General features: G+C 43.6%; 1 protein-coding gene across 1 annotated transcript in view; it reads right to left on the bottom strand.

Annotated features, from left to right (window-relative positions):
- Positions 1 to 9,624, bottom strand: part of LOC124005860 (leucine-rich repeat and fibronectin type III domain-containing protein 1-like protein) — a 170,106-nt gene that overhangs the window by 29,312 nt on the left and 131,170 nt on the right. The window lies entirely within an intron of this gene.

The raw sequence follows: 9,624 nt of genomic DNA, 5'->3' as shown, positions 1-9,624 counted from the left end.
CTGTTCACCTGGTCATGGAACTCACTGGGCTGAAGTTGTACACACGGTGTAATCTCTAACGTTCTGGCATTCCGTCTTGTGGCTGATATGTTCACGTCATGCTGGCATTGTCTTGTGGCTGATATATTCACGTCATGCTGGCACTCACATCCTTTGTTCGATTTCAAGACATCAAACCATACAATTGGACTTTTAGAGCACTTTTTACAACACAACGTGTCGCTGAATGCTTCATACAATCTATTTTTAGGACAGAGACCTTGACAGGAGTCAACCCCTGCTATGAGGTCATCTCAATTAGGGGAGAGGTTTCTTTATTTTTCTCCATGATTGGAACTTCCCTATGTGGGTCGCATTCATGTTGTTGCATTGTGATTTGTACATTTCAACCCACTACCATGGGTAAGTGTAGAGCATTATTCCATGGCATTTAGGAGCACAAAGCAGAAGGTGCCTCTGATGGAATGCTGTGTGTGTGTTCTTGTTTACACGTTGAAGGCCAGTAGTGGGCATTCCGGCAGTGAGGTATCCAAATCATGGTGCTATCCTTTCCTCCCCACACAATATCATAGAAAGGCAGGGAAAATAATGACTCTTATAGTCGTGAAGGCTGCCGAAGTTTGGAGAATATCCTACATTTCTCCATCGAAATGAGCCTCTTGAGCTTTACTTTGAGTCTAAGCACACACCTATTCAAAGAAAGGTGAGATTCCTGTGTGTGTGTGTGTGTGTGTGTGTGTGTGTGTGTGTGTGCGTGCGTGCGTGCGTGTTCGTTAGCATTAGCGTGTGCATGTGTGTAGTTTAGTGTTTGTCTTCATAAGCTAGAGTGTTGGTTCTGCTGAGTGTGTGGGTGGAGGTGTAATGCAGTCCCTGGCATGGAGCAGTGTGGGGGAATGGGGAGGCAGACACAAATTGACTGGGCCCTGAGTCACCTCAGTCTATTAGCAGTGAAACTGGAGAGCTCAGCAGACTGCAATGGAGCAGATCCAGGTCCAGCTTAACCAGCCCTGCTTCTACCCCAAACCTTCCAGAGCACACATCTCAAACTGATCCAGAAACAACACTTGACCACTCTAATCGTCTGTGTGCCTAAACCTCAATCTCATAAGAAAAGAGTAAAGTATTACTACCAGATTCTGCTATGTACTTATTATACTTTGTCCAGTTGTTCTGCATAAATGATGCTTCATAGAGTTGAAATGAAGTGATCCTTCAAGAAAACGCCTGAGACTTTTTTCAATTAAGGAGGAGGGGAGTGGAAAGGAGGTGTAATGTCTGCCAAGGCAGAGTGAGGGAGAAAGGGAGGGAGACAGAGGGCAGCTCCCTCGCTTCCGTCTCAGCTGTGGCTTTCCGAGCTGTGCTTCTCGCTCTGACTGACTCCAGAGCTAGCCAGACATTAGCATTCCCATCTATACCAACCACAGCACAGCAGTAGCCTTTGAAGGTAGTACAGGATGTCAACATGTAGCAGTCGTCCTCTTCCTGGCTGAGGGGCGCTCGTCCGTGAGTTCACTGCCCAAACTGCCGAGCAAAAGCCTCTGCACCGTAATGGAAATAATACTGACAGGAGACTCTCGCTGCTGCCTCTTAAGAGGTGATGTTTCCAGCTGCCCCGGTGGCAGGCCAGGCTGTACCCCGCAGATTTAGAAGATGTGCACTCAGAAAATGGGACAAACCTCACACCATGACAAAAGCACTTAAACCCTGCTAGCATTTATCACACCCAGCACCTCGCTGTCAACAAAAGACAATAGCTAAGTAAGGTGAGATTTGGTTAGTGCTTGGAGAGGAGACAACTTTGGGAATGTGTCTCAGTGGGCCAGTATGGGAGATTCCTATGGAAGATCCAAAGTCCCATAGCAGTTGTAGGGACACAGTGCTCTACGGACCTCATTGCTGGGACGGATGTGCCTTCAAAACCAATGTCCTGAACCTGATTCTGGGGTCATAAAGATCCCCTTGCATTTCTTTAGTGAGCCAGGGTGTTCACCCAGCTGTCATGGCCACGTTCCCAGAGTATAATCACCCTCCTCTTCACTTCCATAACTGATGATTGGTGAGTGTTCTGGCAACGACTGGCTGCCAACCTGTACAGAATATGCTCACACTGCTACAGAAGGATGATGCATGAGGTGATCTACAGCCCAATGCAATGTTGTGTAGTTGTTTAAAGATCTGAGGATTTATTTTGACCAATGCATTGTTATCGTACCATCGTTATATGTCATAAGTGGTCATAGCCCAGTGGTGATAGATGTGCAACTCTGTTCTTTCATGCCAGGCGGGTGTCGACTACAACCCCGGCTGCCTTTTGTCCTGGAGGCAGAGCCTCGTCTCCGTGAGCACATCAGGTCTCCAGTCCTCACCACCACTATCACAACAACAACAACAACAATTAGATCGACACGGCGAAGCGGAGTGCAGAGTGTTCTTCTGACCAACGTCTTTGAACAGCTCGTCTTTGAAAGGGAGGCTATGTTCAGCAGAGGACTAGTTCGGGAGGCACGGGGCGGGAGACTGGCCGGCTAACACAAGTGATGGGGAAATTCATGCAGTCATTACTTTGACAATATATCGCATTGCCACAGCTCCAAAAAAACATTTTGCTAGTGGGTTGTACTGCACCAACATTCCCTTCATATCTGTTTCTCCATCTCCTTTCATTTGTTTTCAGCACTTTTACTCTCCATGACCGATCAAACGCGTTTCTTCTTGTCCCTCCGCAGGGCATATGGGCACATCTTTGGAACATCGGAACTGCAATAAACACAGTATCAAATCTCAAAGTACATATAGAATCGTGATAAATCGCAATACAAATGTATCAGCACCTAAGCATCGCGATGTCATATTGTGAGGTCCCTGGCAATTCTCGTCCCTAGTTAACATGCGGACAGTTTTGACAGCTCTTTAGTGTCACTGACCACCTTCATGATGGCTTCCTCTGGCTGTAGTCAACGTGTGCGTGCGTGCATACTGGTACGTGTGTGCCTGCTTGCCTCTACGTGTTTGCATTAGTGTGTGCCATAGCCCTAGCAGTTCGCCCCCTGAATGCATCATGTTGCTTTGACAGTCAGGGTAGAGGAGAGAGAGAGAGAGAGGCGGAGATGGAGCGAGATGGACCGAGGTGGAGGAGGGAGTGGGCGTACACAGCTGACTTAGGGAAAGGTCTACGGTGTTAAAGAGTACGACAGAGGGATCATGGGCTAATTACGAGCTCTAACTGTCATTAACTGGTTTGGCACTGGGAGTGGATTACCATGTTGCTGCTTCACCTCAACAATGCTATCCTGTTAACCATCGCCAACAGTTGACAGTCTGATTGGGGAGTGGAGGGTGTCCAGTGATGGGAGTGAAATGTGGGGGTAGAGGGAGGAGAGGATAGAGGAGGTGGGGTGTATTCGCCTGCTTGGGTAATCAGAGTGACAGAGGCACTCCGCCAGCCATCTTGCCATTGTCTTAAAGGGAGACAGCGTTGGCATTTCTGTCAACTAGTTAGCACTCTCTCATGTGTACTGTCAGACTTGTTGCCTGGCTACAATCCGCCACCACCTAGCACCTCCCATTGTATGTGTTATGGCTGTGGGTGAGATATGCTGCAGAATGTCTTGTACTGTACTGTGTCTGCACTGCCTGGTTAGGTGTTGCAGGGCAGGAACTCGCTGCTGTGTTAATTTATGTTGATGTGGAGGTGAATTCCCCCGTCACTGCACTGGACGTCAAGCACGATAGGCCCAATGGAGCACTGTGTTTCCTGAACATTGTTGTCATGCCAGCCTGGTTTTGTGTGTGTGTGTGTGTGTGTGTGTGTGTGTGTGTGTGTGTGTGTGTGTGTGTGTGTGTGTGTGTGTGTGTGTGTGTGTGTGTGTGTGTGTGTGTGTGTGTGTGTGTGTGTGTGTGTGTGTGTGTGTGTGTGTGTGTGTGAGAGATATGTAGAGATTTGTGTGTGTGTAGAGAGATATGTAGAGATTTGTGTGTGTGTAGAGAGATATGTGTGTGTGTAGAGAGATATGTGTGTGTGTAGAGAGATATGTGTGTGTGTAGAGAGATATGTGTGTGTGTAGAGAGATGTGTGGTGGGCATAGGGTTGGAAAGGGGGGGTGTATTACTGGACACTTGAAGTTTGGTAACTTTCAAGTTGTATTTTGAATTGTATAAGATGACATCTAATTGCCTTTTTGGGTATTTCAAATTAACACATGCATCTGTAATCATTTCAGGCCCTCTGTGTGTCCTTACCACACTTACAAATAATGAAATAGGTTGACAAAGCTGTAAAACATTATCATCGTTATAAACCATCAAACGTTGAATACCATTGGTGTTTAATATGAGTGTTTCAGCATGAAATGAGTTGTGCCCCCTTTGCCCTCAGAACAATTCGTCAAGGCATGGACTCTACAAGGTGTCGAAATGCTTTTCACAGTTGTGTCAAGTTGGTTGGATGTCCTTTGGGTGGTGGACCATTCTTGATACACACGGGAAACTGTTGAGCTTGAAAAACCCAGCAGCGTTCCAGTTCTTGACACACACAAACCGGTGCAACTGGCACCTACTACCATACTCCGTTCAATGGCACTTAAATATTTTTGTCTTGCCCATTCACCATCTGAATGGCACACACACACACATCCATGTCTCAAGCACAATCCTTCTTTAGCATATCTCCTCCCCTTCATCTACACTGATTAAAGTGGATTTAACAGGTGACATCAATACCCTTTCACCTAGATTCACCTGGCCAGTCTGTCATGTTACTAATGTTTTGTACACTCAGTGTATATTTATTATTTTACACACTTGAATTGTTTTGGCATTAAACTGGTGGCAGTTGTGAAAAAGGTCAATAGTTGGAAGACTATTAATGTAAAATAATATAATTGTTGATTAGATGCCTTTTCCAGTAATTAGGATATTTTCTCTTGAACCATACAATATGAACACAGGTATAAAAAATATATATACTGTATATATGAATAGATTTGTGTTTAAGTTATTCAAGTATAAATAACCAAAGTTACCATAGATGCTAATTATCAAAACTGCAGAAGATTCCGCTAAATTGGGCACGATTGTTTATCTGTATATTAAATACATGTTTGTATGAAAGTTCAAAGTTCAAGGTTGACTCATACCATGCATGATGTACATGTATGCCTTAGTGTTTATGCTAAAGTGGTATATATAAAGTGACATATTGTACGGTATGTATGTGTGTGGGTAGACGGTTGTTTTAAATGAAAATGTTGTGACTTTAGTAAATGTGTATGATTATATGAGGATTTGGTTAAAGATACAGGCTTATCCACTATCCAGTGTATTGGCGTGTATTGGAGTGTTTTCCACGTACACAATACACCCACTATAACCTCCAGCATAACAACTGTTTACTTACTAGGTTTCATGAGAAGACTCTGATGAGCTAACAGACGACATAGAATTCAGTAATGTAACATCTGTCCCACTGAACGAGCCCCCTTGGGAGAGTTCAACCACTGTGCTACAATGTTCGCAGAGAAAATGTCTCAAAATGAACTGGAACAAAAATTACTCCGCCACACACAATCCCATGAAAGAAATGCTTATGTGAATCAAAATGGGCTATTACATTTATGGCCAACAGCAATGAGGAAGAAACAAAACAACAAATATAAAATGTTTCCCATTAATCGAAAAGATAGGTATGCTCTCCATTTATTAATTTCTCGCTTTCAATTTGCACTTAGCAATTACAGGTTAGTCGCGCACAATGGAAAGTGATGATTATAAAATGTCTAGGACATTCCATTCGGTCCAGGTGGACTTCCATTCAGGCCACAGAGCGTGTGGAAATGGCAATGCTAGAAGTGGCTCAAACCTTTAGTAATGGTTAACAAATACATGGCAACACTGTCGCAGCTGCAATGCATCACCGATAAATACCATGCCAACATCAACAATAGGCTGTTGTTTTTTTATCTCCGCAATGCAAATCTCCATGGACAAAAAAACCCCACACAGAAATGATAGGAGCTTTGGAGAACGCCTGTTACAGTCAAAATCCATTGGCCTGCCACCACAGCAAAAACATTACCCTCCCCATCTCCTCTTTAAAGGCAACCGGCTGCATTTAGTCACCGTGTAACTCCACACCAATAAAACAGCCTCCCTCCCCAGCTTTCCCAAGTAAGTCAGGTCATTAAGTCATAGATGGGGGACCTTTATGACCCACCCCAGCCAAACTCTACTGTAGAATTGACCAATCCTCTTGATCCTCTTGATCACTCTCCCTGTCGTTAGGAGATAGCATGCAAATGACACTCCTGCTGATGATGTCCCGATAACACAGCTGATTTGTGTCACAGGCTCTGTCTTGTAATGGAAGGGGGGGGGGGTGCGTGTGCCATGAGGGTGGTATATGGACGTGACCCCAACCCGTCGTTGCGTGCCAGCCAGCCCGGCAAGCAGAGGCATTCAGTGGGAGAGTTAAGCCAGGCTCAGTGACTCGTCTGCTCCGGTAGCTCCTGTAAGCCCCAGTGACAACACGGGGGAGAGAGAACACCGCAGGCTGCAGGCCCAGTTGATCAAATACAGTTGCCCTACTTACTCATATTTACAGTGCTGATCACAGGGGCGATTGTACCCACGCACTGAGCCCAGGGAAAGCGCTGTGTCTCTTTTCTATCTGGCACTGGGAGAGGGATGCTTTTAGAGGGCTGGAAGGTGGAAGGGGATCGGGTGGCATGAGCGATCCCTCCCTCTCTCTCTCTGGAGGAGGGAGGATGCAGGGTTGTGGATGGCTAATACAACCTCAGAAATGTTATATTGCACTGAGAAGTGGAGTGGATTGTGGAGGAATCCGCTTTCACCACACTCGTTTTATCTCACTCTCTTTCAGCTGTCTACCTCCTCTCCTTCTCTCCTTCTCTCCCTGTCTCTTTATCTCACTCTCTCTTTCTTTCTCACTCACTCAAGGTCTCTCTATCCTACTGTTCCTTACTCCGTCTCTCTGTTTTTCATTTGTGCGCACACACCATCCCTTCCTCTCCCGTGAGATTGTGTTGATGAAAAAGGAAGCCGGTTCTAAGAGTAGGATATCCACTAACCGGCAGGTTCTGTGTGCTGCCTGTTGTTATCACCTCCTGATCATTATGCCAGCAGGAGCTTGTCGGTAGTGTGTCACTCCATCTCGATCTTCCACCCACTACCTCATGTTCTGACACTCTCTCCTTTCGTATCTTCATTGAAATGGAAATCCCCCTGTTAACAATAACAACAATGGCTGCGGGTGATGAGTCGCTGTATTCCGTATTCATAACCTATCATCCCCTTTTAACCACCTGTGCATGTGTATCTGTATCAGTTGGCATGTATTGCCAGTCCTCCTTCCATAGTGAATGCAGGAGAAACACGTCACGTACAGCTTGATCCTTGCATAATGCAGTGATTGCAAGACATCCATATGACAGAGCATATACTGTGTATTTACCCCTGAACGCATTAGTCTCTTATTAAATGAATAACATTGCAAGAGGTTACCCACTCTGCTCCCCCTGTCAAGCATTCATCAAATGATGCTTCACTGAGATTTTGATGGCGCTGGTCAATGCTGTTTGTTCCAGTGCTGGAGAATGGATTGAAAGTTAATGAACTGTGCACAATATGAGATTCCTGTCTATATTTGCTTTTCTCTGCCCAGACGTACTGAGCTGCCACAGTTTTACAATGCTCAAATACAAATAATGCCATCTTATGTCATTAATAAATAGCGACATAATGCAATTAAAGCATTGAAATTCATTGAAACAATGAAAACACCCACCCGTTGCACGCGCTCCAGCAGGTATATTTCACTGGCCATCCCCAAAGCCAACTCCTCCTTTGGCCGATTTTCCTTCCAGTTCTCTGCTGCCAATGACTGGAACGAATTTTAATAATCATTGAAGTTGGAGACTTATATCTCCCTCACTAACTTTAAGCGCCAGCTGCCAGAATATTACCGATCACGTTGCCTGTACATTAGCCCATCGAAATAGGCACACTAACTACATCTCATACTGTTATTTATTTTCGTTTTGCACTCACACATCTATCACTCCCGTGTTGGGTCAGTACTGTAATTACTCTTTGCCTATTTGCCTGTTCTCTGGTTCTTGCACACACTGTGTGCATTATTGTGCAAGTTATTGATTGTATTTTGTTTGCCCCATGTTACTTTGTCACACGTTTGCTTCCACCTGAGCCAGGCTGCAGTTAATGAGAACTTGCTCAACTGGCCTACCTGGTTAAATTAAAATAAATAAATAGAATTACTCCGTTGCTATTCCCAAAAACAATACTTTCTGTAATTAGAATAGACACCAGTCAAGAGCCTAACACCACGGATTTCATATCCTATTAACACACTACACGTGCTGTGCTGCTGTGTGCATTTTTAAGGGCACTTATTGTAGATGCAGGCTTCAACATAATTAACATATTTGTACACAACAAATTGGCCAGTGTTACCTACTGTTGATTTGTCAATGTATACTTTGTAGTGTTGATTCAGGTGTTCAATTAACTCTGTAATTGTTCAAATAACACGCATTCATGTAAAAGAATCCCATCGTTAAACCAAAACCACACCCATCTATCATATTTTCCAGCATGCTCTAGGGCAGGTTGATTTTTAGAATAGTTTGTTTTTATATCTATGTTTTTGCATGTACATTGATTGCTTAATTATCTTATGCTACTCAAATATAAATAACATACTTTTTTTCTAAACTAATACAATCTGTTATTTAGACTCATTGCAACTGTTACTGAAATGGTTTTTCCAGTTTAGATGGTTTAGGTATTCTCATACCTCACTCTTCCCGACCCGGCAGTCACTCTGGCATCAGAGTATGTTATTTATATTTGAGTAGCATAAGATAATTAAGCAATCAATGTACATGCAAAAACATAGATATAAAAACAAACTATTCTAAAAATCAACCTGCCCTAGAGCATGCTGGAAAATATGATAGATGGGTGTGGTTTTGGTTTAACGATGGGATTCTTTTACATGAATGCGTGTTATTTGAACAATTACAGAGTTAATTGAACACCTGAATCAACACTACAAAGTATACATTGACAAATCAACAGTAGGTAACACTGGCCAATTTGTTGTGTACAAATATGTTAATTATGTTGAAGCCTGCATCTACAATAAGTGCCCTTAAAATGCACACAGCAGCACAGCACGTGTAGTGTGTTAATAGGATATGAAACCGTAATTATTTAGGCTCTTGACATTCTGGTTGGCTCTTATTCTAATTACAAGTATTGTTTTGGGAAAATAGCTTAACAGGAGTAATTCTATTTATTTATTTTAATTTAACCAGGTAGGCCAGTTGAGAACAAGTTCTCATTAACTGCGACCTGGCCAAGATAAAACAAAGCAGTGTGACAAAAACAACAACACAACACATGGGATAAACAAAAATACAATCAATAACACACAATAATTACACAGTGTGTGCAAATGTAAAAAGATTAGGGAGGTAAGGCAATAAATAGGCCATAGTGGCGAAATAATTACAATTTAGCATTAACACAGGAGTGATAGATGTGCAAATGATGATGTGCAAGTAGAGATACTGGGGTGCAAAAGAG

The sequence above is a fragment of the Oncorhynchus gorbuscha genome, linkage group LG19, assembly GCF_021184085.1.
Source record: "Oncorhynchus gorbuscha isolate QuinsamMale2020 ecotype Even-year linkage group LG19, OgorEven_v1.0, whole genome shotgun sequence".
In the NCBI taxonomy this organism is placed as follows: Eukaryota; Metazoa; Chordata; class Actinopteri; order Salmoniformes; family Salmonidae; genus Oncorhynchus; species Oncorhynchus gorbuscha.
Note: the sequence above shows the minus strand (reverse complement) of the source record. Positions and strands in the feature narration are given on the sequence as shown.